Source organism: Octodon degus, unplaced genomic scaffold (assembly GCF_000260255.1).
Source record: "Octodon degus isolate 3935 unplaced genomic scaffold, OctDeg1.0 scaffold00014, whole genome shotgun sequence".
NCBI lineage: Eukaryota > Metazoa > Chordata > Mammalia > Rodentia > Octodontidae > Octodon > Octodon degus.
In genome coordinates this window covers 8,727,189-8,733,547 of record NW_004524590.1, presented here as the reverse complement: position 1 = coordinate 8,733,547, position 6,359 = coordinate 8,727,189, and the positions used below count along the sequence as shown (strand labels likewise).

Below are 6,359 nucleotides of genomic sequence, written 5' to 3'. Positions count from 1 at the left end.
GCTAGCATTTATTGATTGCTTACTACATATCAGTCACTCTGCCAACCAACTTACATATTAAGTCTAATATGTCCAGTGTGCCAGTGAGGAAATATGATGACTGTCCCCATCGTTCAGCTGAGGAAATGGAGTCAAGAAGGGGATTAGTAATTTTTCCAGGGTCGCACACCTCCATGTGGCAGAGCCATCATATAAGTCTCCCAACCTGGCTCTAGAGGTTAATCATTATCCTGTGCTGAATGAGAGTAAGACCTCTGAATGATACTGTACAATTCAAATCACCATTTAAAAATTCAGTATTGGCTCAGATTCTTCAACCTGAGCTTAGATGAGACATTTTTTTCAAATGGAAGTTACCACTGGGTGGATCTTTTTGAAGAACTGTGTAGACTGAGAGGTCTAGGGGTGTGGGCCCATTTTCCTGTCTCCCAGCTAAAGTAGCCACCAAAGACATTCTTCACCAGCAATGGTTAAGAAACAACTAACACAAGAAGTTCCTCCTAAGTATCCTGGGGATGCTAGCCATTTCCTCTTGAACTGGTAGGGAATGACACTCAGATAGAGGGCAGAAGTGCTGATGTGGGCACTATTTTTGGGTTTCAGGAATCCCAGATGTAAGAGGACTGAGGTCCTGGAGAGGGTGGTGAGCATGCAGTGTGGTCTCCAGTGGGTCTTCCAGGGCTGGAGGCTGTAGACAATAATGAGGAGGAGGAGGTTCATGACACACAGGAGGCATCCTTGTGTCCACCACTGTTGTCTTGCCCCATCTACCCTCACTTAAACAGCCCTGGTTGAGGTAAGATGCCTGTCATGGAGCATGTGTGCAGGGGGCTGTTTTGTGTGTGGCTGTACATAAGGACACTATGCCAGGTGGCATGAGGGTAGAGTGGGGGCGTATGTTGCCCAGCAGTGTGGGCTGTGTGCTGTGTTCCCAACTAGACTGCAATCTTCTGAAGCAAATCCTGTATTTAAAAACCCATTGGGAAGGGGGCCTGCCCCTTAGCGCAGCTCTTTAAGTGGCTGCCTCAACAAAGCAGTCAGGCTCAGGTTACTGTGGTTCAATCCCCACAACTCAAGCCAGCCAAACCTGCCCTGAAGGCATTTGGAGCAAAACAAACAAACAAACAAACAAACAAACACCAAAAAACCCCAACAACAACAACAAAACCCATTGGAAGGAAAGTCCTTTCCCTTCTAGTTCTCATCATTGTTTTTGTAAACCACAGTGCCCAACATAGGACTTCCTGCAGGTCATATGTTAAATAAATGTTCCTGAAGGGAGCCTCCTAGAAGTTTTCTGGTGCACATGCGCAAAGTGATGTCTTTGCCCATCCTCACCCTTTGCTTATTGTTGACTTTCGGATCAAGACCGTAAGGGAGAGGTGTGTGGAATCTCCCACTACTACTTGCTGAGAAAGGGATGGAACTTCCAGAAGGGGAGTGAATGCTAATTTCAGTCACTTCACTCTCCAATTTCACTTCATTAAATAACATTATTTCTTCAGTAACCTTTGGAATTTGAGTGCTTCATATTGAGTGAACCCAGCTATGCCCTTTCTGCCAGGTCTGTGAGGCATGCCGTTTTTCCCATGGGAACATTGTGTGCATGATCTCAAATGTGAGCTCGTTCCATGGCGCTCTAGGCTCCAGTCGCAGGGATTAGCAGAGTAACACGATTTCCTCCATCAACGTAACTTTAGAATTCTGCCTAACTTTAGAGGTCCTGTGGTAGCAGCCCTTCAGTGTATTTGAAACTCTTTTTTAAAAGAAATGTATTACATTTCCCCCAATACTAAAAATAACATATAGCCATTGCAATAATAAATAATTAAGAATGTAAAAAGATGGAAATTATTCCACAGTTCTCTATAATTCTACCATCGAGGGCTACCTTCTCGACTTTTTTTCTTTTTGATAGCACTGAGGATTGCAGTGGCACATGACTGATTCCACTGAACCACAGACCCAGGCCTGTATATTTTTCATTTTTTAACTTTCTTTTCATGCTTGCTTGTGTGTCTGTGGGTGCCTCCTGAGATTTTTTTTCATGATAGGATCATACTAGATATACTCTAACCCTTTCCCATGGCTTGCTTATAAAAATATTTTTACCCTGAAATTTTCTAACATATGCCAATTGCCTGAATGACATATTGAGTCTTCACTAGTGGCCACTCTTGTTTAACCTGCGCTGCAGTTGCCCTAGGTTGGATTATTCTGAAGCACATCTTGTAATTATGGATAGTTTATCATGGAATAGTGCAGTATGTATCTACCAGAGATAAAGACTTTGAAAATATGATATCATTCTCACATCTTTACAAAAAACAGCATTGTTTTACTATCTCAAATGTCCTCTGTTAAAATTTCTCTCTCTCACTTTTTTTTTTTTTTTGTTTTTTAGTTTACTCAAATCTGGATCATTCCAATTTGTTCCTTTGGTTAATTAGTTTCTGAAGTCTTTAAGACATAGGCTATTCCTCTGTTACTTTCCCCTCTTACAATTTATTTTTGGAAGATATTCAGTCATCTGTTCTATGGAGTTCCTCAGTCTGGATTTTGCTGATTGCATGGAGTCACTTTATTTTTATTTTGGTAGGACTGGGGATTGAACTCAGGGCCTTGTGCATGCTAGGCAAGCACTCTACCACCGAGCCATATCCCTGGTCCTTGCAAGGTGTCTTTTATAAATGTTTGTCCTATGTATCTCCTAGAAATAGTTAGATCTGAAAATCTTCATGAGACTAAGGTTCTATTTTTTTCAATTCAGTTCTATAAATGGTGTCATATATATCCCCTAGGGATCACATAATATCTGTTTTCTTTTATGTTACTTAGCTATATTAGTTCATCAAGAGGTATAGAATGAAATATTCTAATCTCATCATATACTTTTTGTTTACCAGCTAGAACAACTCTGTGAAAATGAATTTCCCCTCACCAGCTGGTTGGTTACAAAAAGGCATAATTTACATAGGAAAGAAAAATGCTTGGCTATTTCTTTGATGAAGTTGATTTCAAAATAGTGGATTGGAAAGAACTAGGATAGGGAGAGAGGAAAGGAAGGAAAGGAAAAGAGAGGAAAAAATGTAAGTTGGTTATACAATTAGCAACTCTTGATTCATCAAAAAGGAAGATTTGTGCTTATATCAGTTGGATAATTTTTCATGCCCATATCTTTTACTCTGAATAACTAAAGATAATAATATGCAATGTGTTAACTATTGTAATTCTCCTATAATTTTTTATTGTGAATGTATTTTACTTTTTATTTATTTTTTAATAGTTTTATTGAGAAATAAATAGCAATGAGACAGTCTCAAAACCGATTAGTAGGACAGTTTCAATAATTAATACATTGCATATTGTTGTCTTCTAAGTGGATGTTCATAGTATAAGATGCAGACGTGATATCCTGTCCACAGACACTATTAGAACAAAATTTTCTATTCACTGAATTAAGATAAAGCAGCTGTATATCTACGCTAAATATTTTGAATATACAGATACAAAATGATCCTTCATTTGTATCCCGTTTTTTGTTTAGTTTTGTCAGAGATGGGTATTCCATTGTCATTTAAATATTGTAGGTGCATGAATTCAACAAAATATTCTGATACAGTCCAGTAGTCCATAATAGTGGTGGGTTTTCTGTAGGACTGGCAATGTTAGAAGTTGTTGAATTGAGCCTTTTACAGCTCGGCATATTAATATGGCTTTACTTTTTATAATTCGTTTTTATACTTTTCTGCTGGATTATTAAGACCAAGATAAAGCAAGACTATATAAGGAGAAATGTAACTTTTGTATCTGACAAGGTCAGTCAAGTCACCTCAGGATTTATCCTGAAACCCTGTACTTCATTCTGTAGGTCCTTTGTCAGTGTCAGCGTATGGATGAGTCACAGCCATTGCTTGACCAATTTGCTCTCTGTGAAAGCCTGAGAGAATGTTTTCTCTCCATGTGACTCTCCTTAGGCACACTCTACATCATGGATCACTTTCCTCTTTGGCCCCATAATCTCCTTGATCAGAAAATTTTTAACATAACTGAGTTACAGAATGTTACAGTATAGGTTCTCCTATGTCCTGAGTCCTCACTGACCTCGAAAGGCTATGACCAAAATGTTGGCTGTCCTTTCAGCCCTTCTTTTTCTTTAATTTTTGGTCACAGATCTAGGTTGTTAACCCTCCAAAAGAGAAGCTTATCATTATTAGCCTACAACATAAGCAGCTTAACCTCACTATCTGTCTGAATAGAAAGCATCTTAGACATAACACAGAATAGGTATTTTCCATCAAATATTGATAAATTAAACTTTAAGTCCCTATAGAATATGAAGAAAAAAATTAAAAAATGAAAAAATGAAAAAATTTGAATAAATAATTACATATTTTTACACAGAAATTTAGAAATCTAACCATATATAGCATTATAGCAGGACAGTCCTGTGACTTTTTTTCTTGTCTCTTGTTTTCATTTATTACCCTTTTTTTTAAACAAGCATTTACTTGAGAGATAGTATGGCAGTAATTGGTATGATATGACAAGCAGTACGTATGTAGAAGACCAGAATGACAGGCATTCCAATATGACCCTAGTATTACACATTGCTATCTTCATTACATTTGCTTAGTTCAAGGGTATCAGCCTATATAGTTAAGTGAGAATCTTACCAATTAACTACTAGCTTCATAAACCTGGTGAAGATTCTCCGGATCATTGCCTTAACCATCTTGTTCATGTAAATGTATGGCTTTGCCCCTGTCATGTTTCCTAGCTTTTCTCCTTGCTCTCTTTTCATTGTCTAATCCTTAAGTTCTCGGTTTCCTTTTACCTTTCTATTTTTATTTCTTCTTTTGAATTCTTTTCTTTTTCTTTTAAGAAATGGAATTGCATTGAAGCTTAATGATTTCTATGGTAAATAAATTATAATAAAACTGTAGGTCTTGGTTAAGTTCTAGTAATTGTTTTTAATTCTCTTTGATTTTTTCTCCTGGTCTTGTTAGCCTTTCTGCAGGTTGCTTTTTCAATCCCTTCATTTTCCTGGTTTGTAGTTTGCTTAGGTCTTGTTTCTGCCTATGAATCCTTCTGTAAGTTGTACCAAAAATATCCTGAGACATATTTTTCTTCTTTGGCTTGAAAGCTTTTGACATTTTTATAGATAACTTATAAAGGTCATCTGAAGTCAGGTGTGTCCTCCTCAGAGCCAGGTCAGTGAAGGTCCCATCACTTCTAACTCAATTTGTGGCATTCTGAAACCGGATTTCTTCAAGAGCAACTTATAACTGTAAAAATAAACCTTACCCTTCAGAGCAGTGAAGTGTAGAACATACTCTAATCCAGCCAGGCAGATATTTGCCACTGTGGACCTTCTGAAGAAATTAATGAGAAGGCTTTTTAGCTTTCTGTAGTCTCTGTCACATCAAAATCATCGTCAGCAAATATTAACATGGGTTTTGTTCCCTCAGGACATTTACTGTTCTTAATATCTTTTAGAGACACAAATTTCTCAATACCTAATTCAATCATATCCAGCACGTGGTAGCCATACATATGACCTATTACTAGGTTATTGGGGTGCTTTTTATTATGGGATCCGAGCATGAATAAAGAGCAATCTGACTTCCTTGAAAAGAATTCCAGTGATGTCTGATCTTCAAATGGTCTTACAATATTTTTTTTTTATATAGATCTCCATTATACTGTACCAGATACTTTTGGTTCAACTTGCAGAAGGATTCATAGGCAGAAACAATACCTAAGCAAACTACAAACCAGGAAAATGAAGAGATTGAAGAAGCGACCTGCAGAGAGGCTAACAGAAGACTAGAAGAAAAAGTCAAAGAGAATTAAAAAAAAATGGCTTTTTCAGTGCATACACGTCTTTCAGGACTTGGGTCACTGTTGCATTTACATTTCCCCTTTAATCAGCAGGGCATTTTCAATATTTTCACTAAGTTTTGGTTTTCTCATCTCAAGGAATCTCTTGGCTCTTTTTGTTTTGGGCTTTACAACTTGGTCCAAGGCGTTCATCACTACTACAGCTCAGTCAAGCCAATACCTTCTTTTGAGTTCTTACACTAGGGAGACTATATGATATTTACACATGTGGGTCTGGTTTATTTCACTTATGAGTATATCTTCAAGTGGTATCCACTTAAATTTAAAGGCTTTGAGTTTATCATTCTTTATAGCTGAGCAATATTGCATTGTATAAAAATACCATAACTTGTTCTTCCATTCCTCAGGTGATGGGCATCTTGGTCATTTTCAAGATTTGGTTATCACAAATTGTGCTGCTATAAACATAGGTACACATATATTGCTATGATATGATGTTTTCAGTTCCTCTGGGA

At 37.5% G+C, this 6,359-nt stretch overlaps 1 pseudogene; it reads right to left on the bottom strand.

Annotated features, from left to right (window-relative positions):
• Nucleotides 1–4,960: 4,960 nt before the first annotated feature.
• On the bottom strand, nt 4,961–6,036 carry LOC101586981 (annotated as a pseudogene).
• Between the last annotated feature and the right edge of the window lie 323 nt (nt 6,037–6,359).